At 42.5% G+C, this 23225-nt stretch overlaps 1 protein-coding gene and 1 long non-coding RNA gene across 6 annotated transcripts in view; one reads left to right on the top strand and one right to left on the bottom strand.

The window, feature by feature from the left end:
* NELL1 (neural EGFL like 1) overlaps positions 1-23225 on the top strand; it is a 324035-nt gene that overhangs the window by 214373 nt on the left and 86437 nt on the right. The window lies entirely within an intron of this gene.
* On the bottom strand, positions 13580-17959 carry LOC147652438 (uncharacterized). The gene is made up of 3 exons (XR_015288348.1): positions 17807-17959; positions 16331-16881; positions 13580-15627 (listed from the first exon to the last, which is right to left on the bottom strand). It is a non-coding gene; the product is annotated as an uncharacterized LOC147652438 (long non-coding RNA).

The following is a 23225-nucleotide window of genomic DNA, read 5'->3' on the forward strand; positions in this document are numbered from 1 at the left end:
TCCAGGAGTTTCTGGGAAAAAAAAAAAGGTAAGAAACTCAGCTGAATATATGGTAGTTACATGTTCATGAGGTGCAGTGGTTTCTACATCTTCCTGTTGCAGCAATCACGTAATGAGTAAGGTCTTGCAGATCACCAAAATGAGACCTAGGATAAGTTTTTTAATGAGAGGCTTGCAATTGTTGAAAGCGTCTTCATGGATCTGGGCTTTGTTTCAGATTCATTCTTATCTCTGCCACTGAGGAATGTCTTTGTGTTGTGTATATCTAGCAGTTGTAAATGGGGAATAACTTACGCTTGTGTTATGTAAGATAATTATGTTTCATGCACAAAATTGGTAGAAGAGCTTGCATATGGTTGTGACAGCACCACCCACTGTAGAACAAAAGATGTTTCTTCTTTTAAAACTTGGCCATCGAATCCTACAATGATTTCAGTGGGTTACAGCAAGATGAAAACTTTGTGCTTGATAATGTCCGTAACTCAAAGCTTTCTTATAATAGTATCATATTGCTGGATAAATGATTCTCATTTATAGCATCTGAGTCTTAAACATGTTTACAGACTGTGCTCTATCTCTTTCATTTTAGGAAGTCAGGTGAAGACAAAAAAGTACCTTATCTGAAGATGTTAGCGAGGTAATTAGTGCTGTCAACATAAAGATAGATTCAGCCAGACTTTTAGTACAGGAATGTATCAATGTTATATTATTGTGGGGCTTTGTGTTGGTTTTTTTTTTCCTCTTGGTAAGAGATACTGCTCAGTCTGTTCCTAGAATCACAGAATAGTTTGGGTTGGAAGGAATCTTAAAAGATCATTGTGGAAACAGCTCTGCCTACCAAAGCTTTCCATTGGAGGAGTGTGCCCTGAGTGAGCTGTGAAAAGCTTATCCCAATCCTTTTCTGGAGAGATCCCCATTAGATAGGACCACCCTCTACTGTCATGCTGAGCTATCCCACCATGCTTTGGTGACTATGCTGATCTTTTTTAACCCATTGGTTTTCCCCCTGGTACTGCCCTGGCTTTCCCCCTTAAAAACCCCAGCTTCTGCCCAATTCAGCAGGGGGCTGCTGTCCCTGGCACCCCTTTGCACAGCTGCTGGACAATAAAGTCTGTCTCTGTGGAATCGCCACATGACACTCCTGTCGCTCTATCTCTGAGTCAGCCCAGGGTAACCTTGCAAGCTGAGCTGAAATCACTGAGCTGAAATCACTTGCAGTTACAGTCTGCCCCATGCTGAGGTTACCTGGTGGTCAGGGATTGCCAGAGACCCCTTGAAGGCTGTGTCTTGGAGGACTGCTCTCCCCGGCAAGATCGTGGCTCCAGGTCAGACCAACGGACCTGGCCTGGCTACCACAGATCATCTATCTCCAACCCCCTTCCATGGGCAGAAACACGTTTTACTATCCCAGATTGCTCAGAGCTCCATTCAGCCTGGCCTTGAATACCTCCATGGATAGAGCATCCACAACTTCCCTGGACAACTTGTTCCAGTGCCTCACCATTCTCACAGTAAAAAAATTCTTCCTAATATCTAATCTAAATCCAAGCCATTCCCCCTTGTTCTGTCACTCCATGCTCTTGTGAAAAGTCTTTCTCCATCTTTCTTGTAGGTTCCATTCAGGTACTGGAGGCCACAGTTGGGTCACCCCAAAACCTTTTCTTCTCCAGGTTGAATAATCCCAGTTCTCTCAGCCATTCATGTCAGGAGCGGTGCTTCACCTTGGTGGCCTCCTCTGGACTCACTTCAACAGCTCCATGTCCTTCCTGTGCTGTGACCCAAGAACTGGATGCAGCACTGCAGGTGGGGTCTCACCAGAGCAGAGGGCCAGAATCCCCTCCCTCTCCTGCTGCCCATGGTGCTTTGGATGCAGCCCAGAACACAGGTGACTTTCCAGGCTGGAATTACACATTCTTGGTTCATGTCCAGCCTTTTACCCACCAGCACACCCAAATCCTTCGCACAGGGCTGTTATGGATGTGTTTATCCCCAGCCTGGATTGATACCAAGGAGTAACCGTGCAAAAGTAAAGTGCAGCCGGTGCTGCACTTGGGTGAACTTTATGAGATTCCCATGGGCCTACTTCTTGAGCTTATCTAGGTCCCTCTGGATAGCATCCTATACTTCAAGTATGTCACTGCACCTTCAGTTTGGTGTCAACTGCAAACTTCCTTGTTGCAGTGTCCCTTGTAGACTTACCACTCAAACTACCTGGGCTAGCTCGACACTGTCAACCTGCACAGGTACACCCCCCCAAATCCTGGGAATCAGAGGAGTGGCTTGATGGAAGAGACCACAGCAACAATGGAGGAGGCAGGAGTCAGGCTCTCTTGAAGGGCAAAGTCTAAGGTTTATTGAGTTCCCACAGGGACCTCTGACCTCAGGCATGCTGCTCCAGGAGACCCACAGAAGCAGGCATGACAACAACTTAAATTTGGGGGAGGAACCAGGGGAGGGAACAGATCTCAAACCAATGGGAAACTAGAGGGTGTGTGAAGGGATCAGAGGGACATTGGAAAGGATCAATGAGGAAGGTTCAGGGCAGAACCTCCTGTGTCTCTGCCCTATCACTCAACCACCCTCCCTGAGCTTTGTAGCAGCTGGGAGGACTAGCCAAGTGACAGACAGGGCCCAGAGGGGAGGAGCAGGGAACATTCAAGAAAAAGAGGCAGGTACAAGGGTGGATTGACATTTGGGGTAGGAGGGTACAATTTGGGTTAAACTAGTAACAGAAACAAAGGGGAGAGGGGAACAAACCATTAACATAAGATCATGGGGAGCAAAATTAACAACACAATACAACACTTCCTGAGGGTGCGCTCAATCCTTTCATGTGTGTTATTAATGAAGATTTTAAATAACACTGGTCCCAGTATGACCCCAGAGGGACACCACTTGTCACTGATGTCTGTAGGGACTCTGTGCCATTGACCACAATCCTCTGGGTATTACTGTACCACTTTCTTATCCATCTGACAGTCCATCCATCCAATCCATCTTTCTCCAGTTCAGCATGTTTGGGGGATTCTGCCAAAGGCTTTACAAAAATCCCGATAAATGGCATCTTTAGCTCTTTTCTTGTCCACTGATATAGTCATCGCATCACAGAAGGCCACTGGGTTGGTCAGACAGTGCTGGTGCTTAGTGAAGCTGTACTGGCTGTCTCAAATCACCTCCTGGTCCTTCATGTGCCTTAGCACAGCATTTATAAAGATCTGTTTTATGATGTTTGCAGCATAGAGGTGAGGTCAACATGTTGGTAGAGTCCTCCTTTCTACACTTTTTGAAGACAGGTATGGTGTTGCCACTTTTCCAGTCGCCTGTGATGACATTTGACTGCCGTGACTTTTCAACTATTATGGAGAGTGGCATGACAACAACATCAGCCAATTCTCTCAGGACTCTAGGGAAGATTTAATTTAGTCCCACAGATTTATGTACATTCAGGTTCCTCAGGTGGTCTAAGGAACCTGATCTTATTTTACAGTGGAAAGCACTTTGCTCCTGCAGTCCCCGTCCTACTCTCCAGCCACTTGAAAGGTGTGGGAACAGAGAGTGCCATTGAAGAATAAGGCAAAAACATTTTTGAGTACATCACCCTTCTCCTCATCTGGAACCTTGAACTACCCTTTTTTTCTCCTGTTTTTGCAATACCTGTTTTGCTTAGTCATTCATTATCATGGTTTTATGTGTTAGTAGCTGTATTTATTGTAGATTATAAATTCCAGATAATAGAAAATTTATTCACTTTCCCTATGAAAAAAAATTTACCTTGAAATTTACTTAGGTATTACTGCATGCTGATGCAAACAAATTGGAAAGATTGATTTTTGACAGGCAGCAGCACTTTTTGTTGGTGGTAAACTCTATATGGAATTGAAAAGGAACTGTAGATTTCTGTTGTCTATCAGAAGCATGACAGTAATACTAAAAAGCAATGTCTGTCAACAAATGATTCTGTAGGAATCATTCTGTACTCAATAGGTTCCTTCATTATTGCAACTTCTGCTAAAGTAAACAAGGACAGACATCTTTGTTAGGAAAGCTTGAGTTGCTCCTGAGCTGAGGCAGGACCTTGTACCATAGAAGTGCGTGGACCTGATTTTTCTGAGTCTGAGAGTTCCAGGCTGTCAGTGGCTGACCTGTTCGCCAGGGAAAGTCTCTTGAGAGCATCTCTCGCTCAAGGACTGTTTTTGTAAAGAATTTAATTTTCTCAAAAGAGTTCTGTACAGCTGTGGTTAGCGTGGAGATTCACACCGTGGCCCCTCCCCTCCTGCTTGGCGAGTGTCGCCCTGCCCGGGATTCAGAACGCCGCGGGAAGATGGGAAACAAAGTATTCCAGTGGTGTTCCCCGGGGTGGAGGGTTCGAAGCAGGCACTAGCCCCAGCGGGGCAGGTGGAGCCTTTTCGGACTCTGTCCGTCGTATGCATGAACTGCGGAGTGGCGGCCCTGATTCCCTTTCCGCACTCAGAAGTTGTGGGCGGCGCGGGCGGGGTCCCTTGTGCACTGCGGGGTCCCGCGGGGACCGGCCCTCATGCGCCGTGGGGCCGCTGATCGACTTCACGGACGCGGGGGCTTCCACCTTACTGGCAGGCGGAGGGGCCGATCCCACCACAGCTCCATGCTGCGGCACAGCAGCAGTGGGGCCGATGGGTACGGCCCCACTCACGGCAGCACTGGCGGGGCCGCACGCCAGTCGCAGGCGCGGCACCAGCTCAGCGAGTACCGCTGCGAAACCTTGTAGGGGGCGGGCGGCAAGCGGCGCGAACGCCACCGCGGAGCACACCAGCAGCAACAGCCGCGGGACGGGCTCGGCAGAGGCGGCGAAAGCGGGCGGTCTGAGACCCGGCTGCGGCTGTCTCAGCCCTGGGAGCGGCGCCGGGAAGGGTCGGCCCTCAGGCGGCACCGCCCTTTTCCCCCGGCAGGCCAGCCCGGCTACCAGCTCGGCTTCGGAGCCAGCAGGAAACGCCCCCTGGCTGCTGCTGCTGCCGGGGCAGGGGCAAACGAGTCTCCTTTGTTTACCATAGGGACTCTCAGTGACTGGATTGTCGGGGCGAGTATCTGCTCGAGGTACAGGACGCGGAGAAAGCCCACACTCAAGTATACACTGGACTCTACCACCGTGCCAGGTTACAGTACGCCCCCGGGATCCTAGGAAATTTTGGGATACAGTCAAAGAAAAAGCTATGGAGATGGGAGACTGGGAGCTAATGGAAGGATTTAGAGGCACTGGACACAGTTTCCTTGATTGTTCAGATTCTGCCAGGAACAGTGTGGTGCAGGAGAGAAAAGCTCCAGCCAGGGGCCTGTCTCTGCTCCTGTGATGTCAAAGGGGCAGGATCACAGAGATGCTGTGACCTCTCAGGGAGGTCTTCAGGCTTTTCCTGTAATAAAAGGAAATCCTGGAACAGTACTACTTAACACACACCGAGCCCTGACCACAAAAACTGTACTACTTAACACACACCGAGCCCTGACCACAAAAACTGTACTACTTAACACACACCGAGCCCTGACCACAAAAACTGTGATGGGTATTAGGGACAAGGTTGCACAGCATGGACTGGTGTCTCAGGAAGTAATGCACATGACTCGTGTTCTTAATTCTGAGCCACTGGTACCATATGATATTAGGTGCCTTGCCCAGGTGTTGTTTCAGCCTATTCAATTTGAGATTTTTTAGAACAATTTGAGTCAGATGGCCACAAAAGTGGCTGGACAAAATGGTCAATTGCCTCAACAGGACCCTATATTTGGGGTGGGTCCTGACCTTTTGACAGGGATTGGAAATTAGAGTCTCTAACCCTGATTTCCAGGTCACATTCCACCCACTGATGTTAGATCAGTGCCAGAAGACAGGCTTTGGAGCTCTAATGAAAACAATCAAGCTGTCTGCTCCAAAGCAAAAGTTTGGATGCCTATGGACCCCTGTGGGAGGGTAAGAGTGCTCTCCTAATGGGACAGGCGATCGCCACCCTCCAGGGCATCATTGTGCATCTGGGGCTTATTGATGCTGATTATTCAGGACAAATATCTGCTATGGTTTCCACGCCCACCCCTCCCCTCACCATTCCTGAGAAAACACACATTGCTCAACTTGTGCTTTTCAAGTCCTCAGTTTCTAGGGCTGCAAGCCGATGTCAAGGGGACTGTTGATTTGGATTGACTGGATCACCTCAGGTGCAGTGGACTGCAACCCTGACTGACAAAAAGCCTGCGATATGGTGTACCCTGTGCTTCCCTGGTGCCACCCCACTGGAGGTCCACCTGCAAGGCCTGATCGACATGGGTGCCAACATCACCATCCTGGTCTTCTCTGTGCCACCCTCACAGTGGCCTCTGGATACTGTGGAGTGGCCTGTCACAGGGTTGTGTGGAATGGCCAAATGCTTCATCAGCCAGATGGCTGGTGCAAGTCACAAACTCAGAGGGACAATCACCTATGATTGGGGTTTATGTTTCCATGGCTATGGCTAACCTCTGGGGCAGGATGTACTGGCGGTTTGGGGGGTTCGGGTCGGAACAGATTTTTAATAGAGGTCACTGCGACAAAGGGCTCACAGTGCACCATGCCTCCCTTTATGGTGGCTGGTGGATGAACCCGTCTGGGAGAATCGGTGGCCCATTCCAAAGGAGAAGTTAGTCGCTCCCTCAAGAATTGGTTCAAGAGCAAGTGGACCAGGGGCATCTTGAGCCTTCGACCAGTCCCTGCAACACTCCTGTCTTTTGTATCAAAAAAAAATCTGGGAAATGGAGGTTATTACAAGACCTCTGGAAAATCAATGCCGTGATTGAGAGCATGGGGGTGCTGCAACCGGGTATGCCGTCGCCCACTGTGCTTCCTGCAGACTGGCTGGTTCTCATCAATGATTTGAAGGATTGTTTCTTTACAATTCCTCTGCATCCTGATGATAAACCTAAGTTTGTTTTCACAGTGCCAGCAATTAACAATGCTGAGCCTGCTCAGAGGTATCAATGGAGAGTTTTACGACAAGGCATGCACAATTCCCTGGCCATTTGCCAATGGTATGTGGCCCTGGCCTTGTCAGGAGTTCGCAAGCCCGTTTTTACCATTATATGGATGATATCCTGGTGGCAGCATCCACTCAGGATGAGCTGTTGAGGATACAGCCTCAGTTGCTCGATGCTTTGCACTCTCATGGGCTGCAGGTGGCTCCTGAGAAGGTTCAGCAGCAGCTTCCTTGGAGGTATCTGAGGGTGAAAATACTGGAGCAAACAGTTCGACACCAAGAGGTGCAGTTTGTGCAGTCTGTTAAGACTCTGAATGATGCACAGAAATTAGTGGGTGTCATTACCTGGTTATGTCCATATTTGGGACTGACCACGACACAAGTTTGTCTCCATTATATGACCTATTAATGGGGGACTCTGATTTGAAGTCGCCTCGCGAGTTGACCCCTGAGGCGCGACAAGCACTGGAGGAGGTTCACCGAGCCATCTCTGATTGCCAAGTCTATTGCATTGATCCCTCTGTTGATGTCACTGTCTTCATCACCACTCCAGACTTACCTCCTACAGACACATCATTGGCCAGTGGTATGACAAATGGTCTGATTCCTTGCACATTTTGGAATGGTTTTTTTTGCCCCATCAGCCACAAAAAATGGCCACGATGTTGCTTGAATTGATCACTCGCCTGATAGTCAAATACTGACAGTGGTGTTTGCCATTGATGGGAGTGGATCCCACAAAGGTCGTATCCCAGTACAGCAGGAGGAATTTGACTGCGGCTTTGCAAACACTGTTTTCTTGCAGATTGCTCTGGAAAACTTTACAGGGCAGGTCGCTTACCATCTACCTACCCATAATCTACTGATGGTGGCAACAACAATTAATTTTTCTTTGTGGCCAAGATGTAGTGGGGAGCCAGTGCAAAGACCCACCATCTTTACTGATGGTTTGGGGAAAACAGGAAAGGCCACTGTCACTTGGCTGGATGGGTCTAAATGGCAGGAGCTGGAAAGTCATGAGACTGGCTCTGCCCAATTGGTTGAATTGAGGGCTGCTGTCATGGCATTCCAAAGATTTTCCCAGGTACCTTTCAGTCTGGTCACGGATTTTGCCTATGTGGTAGACATAGCACAACAGCTAGGTTATTCACTGTTGAAAAAAGTTGGCAACGCTACTTTGTTTCATTTGTTGACGACTTTGTGGTGTGCTATTGAGGCTTGAGTTCATCTGTACTATGTTCTGCACATTAGAAGCCATATCAATGTGCCAGGTTTCATAGCAAAAGGTAATAACCAGGGCTGACAAATTAGCTAACCCTGCATGGGTAGCAGCTCAGCCTGATGTGCTAACACAGGCCAGAGCATCACATTCTTTCATCAAAATGCACATACATTGCAAAAGCAGTTTCAGCTGACTCCAGCTGAGGCCAGTGACATTGTCAATTCCTGTGATGATTGTTACACACTTGCTCCTCCTATACTGGTGGGCATAAACCCTATGGGTCTCAAGGCCTTGGAAATTTGGCAAACAGATGTTACCCAAATTGCTGAATTCAGCAGGGTAAAGTATTTGTATGTGTCTATTGACACTTCCTCCTCTGCAATGTGGGCTTCTGCTCACACTGAAGAAAAAACCATGCAATGTCATTGCCCATTGGAGGCAGGGTTTTGCTGTGCTAGCAATACCTTCTACTGTGAAAACCGATAATGGCCCTGCTTACGCCTCACAGAAAAGTGCAGCAGTTTATGCAGATGTGGGGTGTTTCACACAAATTCAACATTCTGCATTCTGCATTCTCCAACTGGCCAAGCCATTGTTGAACGTGCTCATGGTACTCTGAAGCAGGTTCTTCAAAACAAAAAACAGGGAATGCAGAGTGAAACCCCACAAAGTTGATTAGCAAAAGCTAATTAAGGTGATTAGCTGAATCACCTTACTGTGCTGCAGAATTCAAATAACCCATCTTGAACCATCACCTTTCTTTGCAGGCTTCAGGCGAGACGCATCAGCCCTGAGCGAAAGTTCAGGTGGAAAATTTGACCACCAAGCAGTGGGAAGGCCCGTTTGAACTTAGCGCTTTGGGTCGTGGGTATGCATGTGTATCCACAGATACTGGGGTACACTGGGTACCTACAAAGCATGTCCATCCTGACCTGCAATCCCAAAGGCAGAACCGAGCTAACAGGAAAACCACAAGCCATGACCAGGAGGAAAGTCATCAAGTGGAGGAACCTTTGAGTGATGACACAGATGCAGAAGATGCAAGTGATCACTCAGATGGTCCTACTACAAGCAGACGTTGAACCTCTTGCTCATTTTTTCATTTTTTTCCCCCTTTTTCTTATAGCAAGAAAGGGTGTGATGTGGACCTGATTTTTCTGAGTCTGAGAGAGTTCCAGGCTGTCAGTGGCTGATCTGTTCCCAAGGGAGAGTCTCTTGAGAGTATCTCTTGCTCAAGGAATATTTTTGTAAAGAATTTAATTTTCTCAAAAGAGTTCTGTTTCTCAAAAGAGTTCACAGCTGTGGTTAGTGTGTTTTTCTCTTGTCCCACCAGTGGGACAGAGAGGTGGTGTTCCCTTTACCAATCAAGTTAAACCTCTATCGTAATACCCTATAAAAAGCTGAAAAGTTTGGACAATAAAGCTTTTCCTGAGCATCTCATTCTGGCTGCTGTGATTGAATCCACCTTTCTACTTCGTGTCCAACAGCGACAAAAGTGTGTTGCCTTGGTTTAGAGATATGTCCGTGGCTGCCCTGAAAAACAGCTTGGGAACTTGGCATTGGAAAAACATACTTCCTTAGTATCCGCTGCTTATATTTTAGTAGCTGGTTGGTTCTCAGCAGGTTTCACAGACATCTTGTTTTCTGACATTCTTTACCTTGTGAACAGCTCTCGTTGGGTCAGGTTCTTTTACTGCAGTTTTTGGAATGACCAGGAAGCAAAGTCTCTTGAGGTCTATGAAATTATTTAAGCAGTCTCTAAATGCAAAATGCTTCCTGGTGTTATAAATGCAAAGGCAATTTCGGGTTATATAAAAGAGAAAATTTATTATCAAACAATAATAAATTCGAACAACGAGAAAAAACCACAATAAAATAAGCAGCGCAGCGCTGGGTGGACAGGGTCTATACGCAAGGTATAGATGCTCCCAAATCCATGCCTGAGAGTCCTTTGGCCTGGGTTTTTATAGGAAGTTTGTGTCCCGAGGCTAAATTCCAAGCAGGCACCCTTTGTTAAGAGGTTCTTGATTGTTCAAAGAATAGATTTCCTGGCACTGGAGAATAGGGTCCATAGACGTTGGGCAGAGGCTCTTCATATGTAAAGAGGTCCAGGATGTCTTTTTGATATCATTTTGGTCCGGGCCATTAGGGTGGAGTGGTGGAACCCATCCTGGAGCCAATGGCTATCTCGGCTGTCTCCTCTTCCTTTGTCTAGGTTTTCCATTTCTCCAACACAGGTGGGCAGGGCGGAGATGCTCGGGCTCGGTGATATCTCGTCCGGGCCCGTTCTTTTGTTTGTTCGATGGCCCGTGTCCTGCCCATTCTTTCTGGGCTGATGTGCCTGCTTGTGATTGTTATCTGGGTACTTGGCTGCAATCTGTTGCCTCTCGGAGGAGAATTACGACCAGATCCGGAGAAGGACTTATTCCCATTATATGTTATATTTTTTATGACATCGCAATCACATATATATTTTAATTATACCTTTACGAATTTTTACTCATAGATTAATTTATTACACTGGGTATGTTGATTCTCCTGTGTAACAAAATGAACAGTGCTTATTTCAGCAGTGTTAACTGGGCCAAAGCCACTGTGGGCCTCAATCCAGTTTGGGAATTCAGCAGAAGCCTTTGTGGTGAATTAGTCCGGATAGATATGGGTGTCTTGCAAGGTGGTGTTACTCAGTTAGAGGGTAGTACTGACAACTCAGTGTGAAAGCTAGTGGATATCATGGTAGGTTACCGTTCAAAATACCAAAAAGGCCTCAATAATCCTAACAATTTATGTATTAATGATGACTTATGGCGGGGTTTGGGAGGACTTCCACGCTGAATTCTCCTCCAGGAAGAATTATATGGTCTTGTGAATTAATGTAATCATTGTCTTTAAATACTGTAATAGCCTAAGAAGTCTTAGAAGCTGATTACAGGGAGCTTTTCTATACAGCTGGGACTTCTCATTTTGAAGTACCATAGAAAGTGAGGTGGTATTGGTCTATTGCTTTAGGTGAGAGTGAGCTGCTGCTGAGAACCAGCTCAGCGAAAGGTGAGGTACTTTTACTAGAGGCAAAGAAGCTTTAATATTGTACAAAAAATTAATGTATGATCTCTTTGAAGATATTTAATATATTTCTGTCATGTTTGTCCCAGAAAGCTGATTTTAAATGGGGAACGTTTTCAGTGATGACTGTGAGGGTGTGTGCAGAAATGCAGAATGTATATGATAAAAATGGACTAAAGAGAGTTGTTTTTTTTTAGCATAGCAGTATTAAGCTAGTGAAGAGTTACTTGTACAAATGTACAAATCCAGTGAGAGATAAACAACAAGGGACAAGAAAAAAAATGGTGAAGGACACTGTAGTTACAAGAGCAAATGATACAAAATTATAAAGAATGTAGAAGCTTGGAAGTCAGATTCCTGAGCATTTAAGGTGTAATAATGTCAGAATTTTTAAATTACTAATTCCATATACAGTTATTTAATACAAAAATCTCAAAGGGGAAGAGCTCAGAGAAGACAAAGTGCTGAGATAGGCTGCAAGGATTTGGTGATTTCCTATGCTGCCACAATTGTAGCTGTAGCAGCACTTCTGAGCAAAACTTCATGTGAGTTGTCTGTGTATGAATGGAAGGAGGGGGATCAGCATTAAAAGTCTCTGGGGTGTTAATGAAAGAGGTTTACAGGTAAGGGCATAGTTCTTTACTACATCTGTGTGCCCCTGGAAGGGGAGTGGGACATTTCTACATGAGGGGTGGTAATGGCTGACATCTGGCACCAAGCAGCTTTTCACAGACCCTGCCACATCCTCTGGCACCATGGAGGAACAAAACCAGCTGTGGTGATGTACTTCTGGTAGGTGGCCTTGCCTGGTAGCAGGAGCTGGGGTGGTCTGGGCGTAGGAATGATCTCACCCTGTCGATAGGCACCGTGACTCAATCTACCCTTGCCACATACAAGTTCTTCATGACTCTCTGCATATCATATTTTCTACTCGATGACAAATCAGAGGTTGAAGTGATTGATTGGCCAGATCAGGACAGTGCCATGGTCAGACCATGACCATGGTTCCAAAACGCAGGGAAGAGTTTTCGGCACTGACAAGTTACGATGTATTTACTAGGTCAAGGTCTTCTACTAAGGAGGAGGTGCAAAAGAAGTGTTTTTTAGGTAAGCTGTTCCATTTCAAGGTGTTTAAAGACATAATAAAGACATGGTTTGCATTTCAATGAAAAGGATCAAAACCAGGAAATCTCTATGTGCATTTAATACTTGGATTATTGAATAAGAAATCCAACCTAGCAGTTAATGCACTGAGTGAAAAATGGGAGAGAAACTATTTAGGGCAAGAAGTAAATGAAGAGGTAAGAACATTAATATCTTATTTCAGGCAGAAGCTAAAAGTTCAGAGGTACAAAGGTTTGGTTTCATGGCACAAATAAACGTGGGTGAGGGAGCACAAGGACATATATAACGGAACTTTGGCACTCCCCTCAGGGTGTGCTTTACGTGTTAACTCAGATGCCATCAATGTGATGGTAGTTGTGGTTTGGGATGCTAGTTGTGCTGTTACCATTTGTGCATCTGTGCTACAGGATCAACACATGGATCTCAGTATCCAAGTGGATAAATGAAAAAACAAGGGAAAAAAAATATAAGAAAATGCTTATTATAAGAAATTGCTTATTTCTTTCATTGAAAGAAAGCTTTCAATGAGAAAAGCCTCACTTATCTACTGATGAAGTCCAGCTTTTATGCATAGCATTATTTGCACTGGCCTTTAAAGAGAGAAATTAGGACAATGGCCCATCTGAGAAGAGCTTAAAAACTCAACCACACAACCCCCTACACCCTTCCTGATTGTACCTAAAATACCAATTTAATCAATTAAATTCATTTTTCTCCATGGGAATGTTTATTTTAACTATAACTATATAAAGAGAGTCTAAAACCAAAATCAAAGTCAGTGACCTGACCTGAATGGGGAAAAATGTGAAAAAATGTTTTAATCTCACCAGCACATATTCAAATGTTTAGAAATATATACAGCTCAAGCCAGAGCAGTAAATAAAGATAAGCACTGCAGTCAGCTCTTGTATCATTTAAGCATCTGGTCAATATCATATTTAGTTCATGTAAAATAGATGTAGATGAATGTCTGTTGCAAAATAAACTATAAAGTGAATATCTGCTTAATGGAATGTTGCTGCGGCAGAGTGACAAGAAAAGAGATTTCAGAATTGTTGTGCAGAAATTCTAAAAGCCAACAGTGTTTTCTGCAGCTGCAGTTGGGTTAACAAGCAAGATTCTATCATCTTTTTGGGAAAAAAACTTAGTCAATGTTCAGAAAAATGCAGTTTTGCTATTTAAGAGACTGTACAAACCATATTTATTATGTATTTATTTTGTATAATTCCCCTTCTAAATACACAGTCACCCTTCTAAATACAGTTTGTCTTCCAGAGCTAAAAGCATATAAACACAGTGTCTATCTTAGAGAAAGATTTCCCTTTCTGCTTCACACAATGTCATGGCAGCTCCAACACAGACCTGGGCAGAAGGGATACAAGTGCTTGAGTATGTTGTGCTCTCAGTAGATGGGCTGGCAAGCAGCAGAAAAAGCAGGGCTGAGGCAGGAGTGACAGGGAATTGGCCAAATACCATCTAAATTCTTCCTCTCTGGCCCCAACCCTGACCCACCCCTGATCCTTCAAAGCAGTCGTAAGCTGGGAACCTCCATGCATTTTCTTCTTGGAGCATGAGGAAAAGCCTAAGTTAAGTTTCACATCTGGAAAGATCTCGAAAAGATGACAAGCACTCTTTTTGCAGTATTAATAGGAGTATATTATGATAAGAATAGTTTCTACAGGTAAATTGTGGTTTTGTCATTGCAGCAAACCATGATCCATGGTTTGTAATATTAACTCTTGTAATATTAACTTCTTGTGTCTGGGCAAGGGGGTCGTTGGAAGTTGTGTGGGAAACAGCAAATCCTGGGGGTTACCTACACACTGATAGCTTCCTGTATTTCCATGTGTCATCTTCTCAAAAGATTCTAGCCTAGCCAAGGTGATACAAACCATGAAAGCAAAATGGAAAACTTCTTCAGACAGCCGTTCAGTAAGTGCACCTTTCAAAAAATAGTAGAGACTCAGTGACTATATCCTCCTTTATTCCACTTATATTCCATGACATGGAAATTAATATCCATTTGACTGACAGTGCTTCTGTGTAATTTCTCTACAACTTCGATAAAGAAAATGTAGCCCTCTGAGAGACTTCAGAGAAGCAAATAAGAAGGAGCTTTGGAAAAAACGTCAGTTTTTGAAGCCCCTTTTAAATAATCTTATTGTTTGTCTTGGTTAATACTTCTACTGGGGAGATCATGCTTGTCCAGGGTATTTTGGTCATGGAGAGGAACATGAGTGCTGTGGCTACTTCTCAGTGACTCTTCTCATTTTCAGAGTAGCTGGTAATGTCAGTAGAAACACCGATAAGATGATGTATGCTGAATTTGTTGGAACTTCTTTAGTTAATGAATGTCTCAGAGATGCCCTTTCAGCTCCTATCTCTTCCAGGACTGGGATCACTGCTGCTGCCAGGCTTTTAGTTCATTCTTCTGCTGACAGTATAATTGACTTGTTCGGGCAGCAGCTGTGTCCTGGAAGAAAGGAAATTTTTCTTCAAATGAGGAGAGCTCCTATTAGAAAGCCTTAACTGTTGAAGTAACATCAGAGTGGAAGTAGCAGAAGAGATTGTGAATAAAGATAGACCAGACTGGTTGGAACTAGCTGAGCTGTGGTTTGTGACTGCTTTACTACTTTTAAAAGTTTATCTGAGCATACCAGACTACATCCATACCACTTTGCTTTACTCTCACTGAGCATTTTGTTCAGTTTCACTGAAGTTCATCTTGCTGTGAGAGTTGGGGTTTTTTATTCGTTTCAGTGTGTTAGGGACTAAGAATTTACTGCTGTTTAATTTCTCAGTTTAGTTCTTCTGAGGCATATGTCTTTTCATGCTAAGACAATCCCTGAGCCATCCAAGGTATCATGCTCTGTGCCCTCTTCGTCATGTCACTTAATGTGCACAATTACTGTGCACACCTGGTTACTGATGGGTGTGTGGAATGTGCAGGGGTAGACAGGGCTGGTCTAGGTGTCACCTCAGAAGTCCTTAACAAGCAGGATTCCGTATAAGCCTTGTTTTCTTACTTGTAATAATTCTTGTCTAATGGCTCAAGATTTTTTTTCTCCCTCAATTCCTCTAGGACAGAATGAGCCGCATTGTAGATTTCTGTAGATAATATTTAGCCTTTCTCCTTTCAACTTAAACATTTTGGTGTTTGTTTCTCAATTCTGATTTATATTAGACATTAATAGTCTGTCGAGGATACACGTACTTGTCAAAGCTGCAGCAGACTTCAGGGAAAAGCTGTGAATGCATATCAGAAAGATATGATGTTAGCTTTATTGCGGAGCTGTACCACTCAGATTGCCACCCTTTACATCTGTAGCCATCATTAAATGTGCAAAAGGCCAAGCTGTAACTAAACAGTACTGTAACAGTGTTAGAGATGTGCCAGTGGCAAAAATGGGGAAGACAACAGCATGTAATAACCTTCCGGAGACAAAAGCATTATGTCTTAGACTGATCTGCCAACTCAGATGCTTATTTGGGAGAGCAGTCATTGGGGTTTCAGTCCTTGGAGCTGATTTGCTTAATTTTCACCAGAGCTGCAGAATGTTCTTTTTTAGTTACTTGAAGTGCTTTTGCACTGATAGTTCATGGAGTTCATGAACATGGGATGATTTTGCTACAAAATATCTTGAAGAGCTGCAGTTATTAGAATGAATGATCAATTTGTATTAGAAGTAGCAGGACAGCATCTTTGCTCTTAATTTTACATGAGAAGTCCTTTCACAATCTGTACAATTAAGAATTATAATTCTTTAACTGAATCAGGACAATGGATTTATATTTAAAGTTACCTTTTAGTCATCAGAATCTGTTTTCAGACTTTCATGCACATCTTACTGTGACTTTGGTTCCTTTTCCAATTATAACAGCTTTCTTTTAATTTCTACACAGTTTTAGGTGTAGAAAGCTAGTTTAGGTGTTGAAAGCTAGTACTTACCTTTATGGGATTCTTCTGCCTTTTGAACTCAGCAGGCATTTCTCTTTTGATTTTTAAAAAATTTAAATATGAAAAGATGTGGCCAGAATTCTGGTGTAGACAGCAGTATTCCCTTTTTCTGGTGATTTGTTGTCAAAGAGATTTACATCAAGGGGTACTAGATTTTTCTGTGTGTTTTTTCAGTTTCTCACACATCCCAACTGTTTTGTTTCCTTTATTTTCTTCTTCCACTGCTCCATTTTTCTTTCTTTGTGTTTTTTTCCTGAAACTTTCGGAAGAGAAAGATAAAATTCATCTGTCCCTTGTCTTGCATGGCGTTTGAGCAAAGCTCCAAGTTTCTTGCGGGTGATTGTCCCTTCTCTTGAAGCCTAGCTGGTATTCCTTAACTCTGGCACTCTTTAGAAATATATCAAGAGATGTTAGAGGCCTCTTGGCTGCTTGTCCTTTGGATCTGGGGTACTTTATCCTCTCCCATCTTATTTAGTGTGTGCTTACCAAGCAGTGCTCTCTTCAACCCCGTCCATTTCCACACCTTCAAGTGATGATGTACCCTTTTCAGAAACATAGAAGGAAGGTGGAATCAGTGCCTTGCTGCCAGCCAAGGACTTCAACAATCGATTTATATAGAGGAGAATCCTTCTAATGAGGATTGTTTTCTTATTGTTCTTTTAGATGTTTTCTTGCTTTTGTGTGCAATAACTGCCTATCTGCAAGATAAGCTAGCAGATTTTGTATTTGAGATAAAGGTTTAGATTGAATTTGCAGCTCACATGCTCTCCTGATATTATCATTACTTATCTCTAGTTATGGTTTTAATATGAATTGGCAGCAGCTTTTACAGACAGGCTGGATTTCATAGAAACATAACTTAAAATGCACAGAATGAGAAAAATGCCTCTCTTGAAAGGCTCCTGCTGAGCTGATAACAGTCTACAGGAAGACATCTATTTAAACGGAAATAAAGAAATATCAGAAATAGCCTTAGGTTGTTCAGATCTTATTTCCAGCTTTATTAAGCTATTTCCAGCTTTATTAATGCTGTGTTTAATTTTTCCAGCATTTCCAACCCCCTTAATTTAGTATGCACTGCATTTGAATCAATTAGTACACTTGATGATGCACTATTTGCCTCTGCCTATTTAAAACAAGTGAAACAACAGGATGGATTTTCAGTATATTAAAGAAACTGGAGTTCCTCTAAAGACTTGATTATTCCAAATGGCAAATCTCAGAGGCTGGCTGTTATATGTTGATATAATCCACATTTTATTGTACACATATAAAATCAAGTATAAAAGAATGTTTTATGTAAAAAAAAAACAACACACAAGCAACTTGAGATTGCAAAAGCAGCTGCTGGAAATCCAGGAATTTGCATGAGAACGACCCTGCAGTTAAGATGACACTGAGAAGAGGCAGGTCCACCCAAGCAAGATAGGTGCTCTAACAACCCGGTGATTAATGCCTGATACCGACCTGATCTGATTCTCCCGGACCATGCATCTCAGTGTTAGTTTCTCCAAAAAAACTACTCAGACTCCCTCTCCTTCTGAGGAAAAAAGTCACCACTGTTGTCACTGGTGCTGAATAGATCACATGGACACAGCTCGAGGTGTGGTGAAAGGAAGCAAGAGTTTATTTTTCCTCCCAGGATTTCTAGGTTTCTGACCACGGCCAGGGATTGGATGGTCAGGATAACACTTTCCCACTGCACTGGCCATGAGAGATGTCCATCACAAGATGTGTAACAGAAGGAATGTATACCTATCTCTATGTTTACAGTTACTGTCCTGGGAAAGTCTTAGAAAACTATGTCAGCAAGCTCAGAAGCTGAGGGCAGCACACCACGATTCTACATCTCAAAGCCTGCTTCCTGAAAAAAACACTCAAATTTCATCTCCTTCTCAGAAAACTCATCAGCAGCCCAGCAGCAGAAATATAAATATGTAACAACACAAGATAAAGAAAGAAACTTAGGCTACATAGCCTCAAACTGAAAAAACTGTATAAAATGCAGCTCTCCAAAAGACAGGCTGTGAACTTGGGGGAATCAGTGCAATAGAGGATAGTTCAGAGTTCACCCAGTGCCAGTCCCGGGCTTGACACTGACTGTGATGTGGTTGTTTCCATAATTCGATTTTACACATTTTTCAATAAAATCCTTATTGATAAAATTTGGCTGATTTTATTTATAACACTGGCCAAGTGGAAACAAAAATTCTATGTTTGGTAGCTGTTCTGTGGGCTTATTTCCTCACCCCAGCGACTTCTCAAACTGATTCTTCTACTAACATCTTGGCTTCAGGATTTCTTCCCCCTCAGTATGGATATTCTCATGAAGATTGTTACCCACAAGTTAACAGTAATAGAGGTAGAGCCTCTATTCAGAAAAAAAAAGAAAGAAAAAAAAGGAAAAACCCTTTTCAGTACTGCAAGGATTTAGAGAGACTTCCCAATGTGATGGCAATGCTCTTAGAAACCAGTTGAGATCACATTCAGGTTTCCTAACATCACTAAGCATATTTATTTTTTTTTTTTCTTGGAGATTAAAACACCTAGGGGTTAGGACAGTAGAGAAGGCAACCTCTCTGAACCTGACCTGCATGATCTTACACAGCACATAATCAAGGTGCTCATATGTTAAATTTACACTTCATTGGATCTCTGTGCCCTAGTGTATGGCATTGTTTTTGTTGTTATTGGTGTTGTTGGGGGTTTTTTTTTGGTGTTTTTGTTAGGGAAGTATTTGCTATAATAAGCAAATGTAAAACATTAACTTCATTGCAACACTCTTCTAATACAACTGGGTATATTTAATATTGTTTTAGGTCACATTATCAACTGTTCCTACCCTCTGCTCTAAAGTATTGGCAGCACTAAATTGTAGTTACTAATGTAAAGCAATGCTTTACAGCTACAGGTTTTGCTGTATTTTTTATTTTTTATTTTTTTATTGCTACAGGTTTATTTGGCACAAACATGTTAGTGAAGCACCAAGGTTCAATATATGGATTTTATATTCTAGAGAATGCATTGAAATGTTTCAGCTTGGAGAAACTACCTCTATTTTTCTTTGTGTTAAAATTATTTGGTGGGCTGTTTTGTTATTTCCTTGTGAGGTTTTGCTTTTTCATGAATGAACAGTATCATTTTCCATCAATGCTTTGACTAGTTGCTGTTCCCAAAGGATACCTTGTTGTTTTGTCTTGCTCCTGGTCTGTCACAACATTTTTAGCTTGACTCAGATTTCTTAGAAGTTTGCACATGGCAAATCTTATAATCTCATTTGGTTCAGCTCTGAGAAACATTCCCATTTCACTGAACTACCTCCTCAGTGGCACAATAGAGATAGATCTAAGTCACTGTAGAAGTTGTATTGTGATGCTAGATTTGTTGATTTATTTAACAGTAACAAAATACAATAGGTGAATGACCTAGGCTAAATTCCCTTGAGTTTCTAACTGATACAAAAGTATCTAATTCCTTTATGTGTCTTTCGGAAACAACAAAAATAAATTAATTCTTAAGTATCTTCATTCAGCTGCTAAATATCTTACATGTGTCTTTACCCTGATACTGGTCAATTGAGTAAATGGGGTTGTGGACCCTGAAAAAGCCGAGCTTTTTCATGGAAATAGCAAAATCCCAGTATTTCTTGTATCTGACACTCCACTGTAAGAATTTCAGTCTTTATCTTGCCCTATAGCTTTTGTTTGGCCAACCCTCTGGAACTTGAGAATTATTGTGCTGGCTAATGTGCCATATAGAGCACAATTTAAAAAGTTTATTTTAGATGGATGTAATAGTCTATGGCAGTACACTGCAGGGCAGACTGAGGAATCTTGCCCTGTTACTGACACTATTTTGTGGTTAAATATATGACTTCAAACTCTGGATTACTTTCAGAAGCACAAGCCTGTCAGGCTGTGCATTCACATGCAGCAGATTTCTCTCTCTGTATAGGTTTGGTGCTGCTTCCCATTACTTTCTTCAAGCCCATTTGGTGGCTGTACAATTATCAGATTTCTGGCCTGATAATAAAATGTCAATTCCTGAAATGTTGACGTGTCAGCTGCAGTGCAGAGCAGTTACAGTAATTTTAACTAGAAGCTTGCTTTCTGTCCAGTATATATTTTTATTTCAAGTTTTCTGTTTACACAGCAACAGGACATCTTAATCTGGTGCTATCCAGCAGCAATAGTTTTGTTTGCTATTAATAACAGATTATGTACACTGTAAGTGATCTATCTTCTTTTTGCTATGCAGTATTATTTATAGTGTAGAACACACCTGGTAATTCTACTGGGAGATTTTTTGGAAAAAAAAAAAGAAAACAGCAACAACATAACAGTAGTGTGAATAAAATTTCACAAAGTTATTCAGAGACCTATATTTTTCCCACAATTTGACTTGTTTTGTCAGTGTACATTAGAAATGACTACTTGAGTACTGCTCAGTGAAACCATATACTTCTTTTTTAAAAAGTCAAATCTTACTTAACTCAGAAAGTGTGTTTAAACAGAAATTACTTCTATATGTAGCCACTTGTGTGAGAACACTGTAAGTTTAAGATCTCAGGAATGATTTTTTTTTTCACTAGAATGGAGAGGAAGATACTTGAAAAGTACCTTTAGTCTGTTGGAATTTGTATTAGTGAAACAACACATGACTTAAGTATTTGTGGTGCTTTGCTTTTATTTTCTACCTGATATTATTAGGCATATTATTGACTTTACAATTGTGTTGCTGGAAACAGAATCACAGAATGGACAGGATTGAAAGGGACCACAGTCTATTATCTGTTCCAGCCTCTCTGCTCAAGCAGTGTCATCCCAGAGCATATGACCGGATTGGAACCCGGTAGTGCTTGATTATCTCCACTGAGGGAGACAACACACCCTCTCTGGGCATCTGTTCCAATATACAGTCACCTGCACAGTAAAGTTGTTCATCATATTCATGTTGAACTTCCATGCATCAGTTCCTGCCCACTGCCTCTCCTCACACTGCCTGGCACCACTGAGCAGATGGAGCCTGGTCTATCTTCTGACATCTCCCTGCATTGACAGGTTCCCCTCTCAAGTCAGCTCTTCTCAAGGCTGAACAGGCCCAGCTCCCTTGGCCTTTCTTCCTTAGAGAGATTCTCCATCTCTTTGTCATCTTTGTTAGTCTCCACTGGACCCACTCCAGGAGCTCAGTGTCTCTCCTGTGCTGTGGAGCCCAGAACAGGACACAGCACTCCAGATATGCCTTACCAGGGCTGAGTAGAGGGGCAGGATCACCAACCTCGACCTACTGGCAATGGTCTCCCTAAAGCATTGCAGGATATCATTTGCCTCCTTGGCCACAGGACACTGCTGGATCTTGGACAGTTTGTTTTCCATTGAGATACTCGAGTTCTTCTCCACAGGGCTGCTTTACAGCAGGTCAGATGCGTACCTTTGAAATAAACACTAAGGTTTTCAAAATAAGCAAAATTGTTCTATCTGATATATGTATCTCCATATTACACATACATATATCTCATTCTTGGCTTGAGTAGTATGCTTTGGTGTTAAACAAACTGTCATGTAGAATAATGCTTAGTGTACGCTGATTTCCAGTAAGGTACTTGAAGACTAGGTACTGAATGAGAGAATATACTACAGTGTATTATGTTTCTGATTATTTTATTGAATTATGACATGGCATTGCTTTATTTCTTATACCTGATGAGTGACATTTTCATATAAACAAGAGTATCAAAACATGCCAATGCATTGCAAAGTACATTCTCATTTACCATAGTTTATACTTGATAGATAAAATAAACATGACCTGAATGAAGCAGTTTCCTTTCTAGTCCAGATCCTGGTTGCTCAAGGTGCTGAAATATTTGACATTACTTTGCATCAAAACTTCAAACTAATAATTTTAATTTTGTCTTCAGATATTTCTTTTGTCGCTGTCCGTTTATGCTTGAACCCGCGTATTTCACTAAAGATAATTCTCACAGAAGTCACTCCTATGATTTGTGACTTATTTCAAAGAATACACACTTCGTGGAGCTCATTTGCTTGTTCTTTTAAGAGGATACTTGCAGATTCAAGTAATATGTTTTTGGAAACTATTTTTAGAAGATTTAGTAAAACCACTCCCAGATCCAGTAAGTAAGCTGCATCATTGGGCAGGACTAGGGGAGCTTAAATTTGTTGTTTATAAAGTCAGGTGTTCATCATCTGCCAGAGCTGCTGTTACCAGTTTGCAGAAAGTCTCAGTATGAGGATATTGACAACAGAAATATGCATGTACAGATATTCAGAAACCTCACTCTCCTTTGCCAAAGCAAATCACAAAGCAGGCAACTGGAAAAAGCTAACAATCAAACAAATCTTACCTTATTTCATATCACAAGTTATATAGGGAAGAATTTCCCCAAATCATGTCATATAACTGTCTCTTTGTGTTCTTCCAGATCACTTCTTGGGCCTTATTGTTTGTAGCATGTCTGCAGGATCTGTGCAGTGGTACAACTGCTGTTTGGTTCTGGTGGTTCCTCACAGTCATTCGTCTCAACTGTGAAACATATGCACATGGTTTTCCTTGAATTAATTACGAAATATTGAAATTATATTTCTCCATTCCAAAATCTTCCAATACAGAGAAAAATCTAATTTTTTGGACAGGACACAATTAAACAGGATGTTTAATCTTGATTTGGGAAGGGGACTAACCTCTGAACAGCTAAAAGGCTGAATTTAATTTTGTGGAAAATTTCTTGATATTGCACTTTTTAAAAATTATTTATTTTAGTTATCTCTTATCTATAAACAGTCTGTCATTCTTATTCACTTTAGAATGCATAGCTGGGACACTTTGTGTGCATAATCACAAAATGTATATTAGAATAGATATG

The sequence above is a fragment of the Cyanistes caeruleus genome, chromosome 6, assembly GCF_971803275.1.
Source record: "Cyanistes caeruleus chromosome 6, bCyaCae1.hap1.1, whole genome shotgun sequence".
NCBI lineage: Eukaryota > Metazoa > Chordata > Aves > Passeriformes > Paridae > Cyanistes > Cyanistes caeruleus.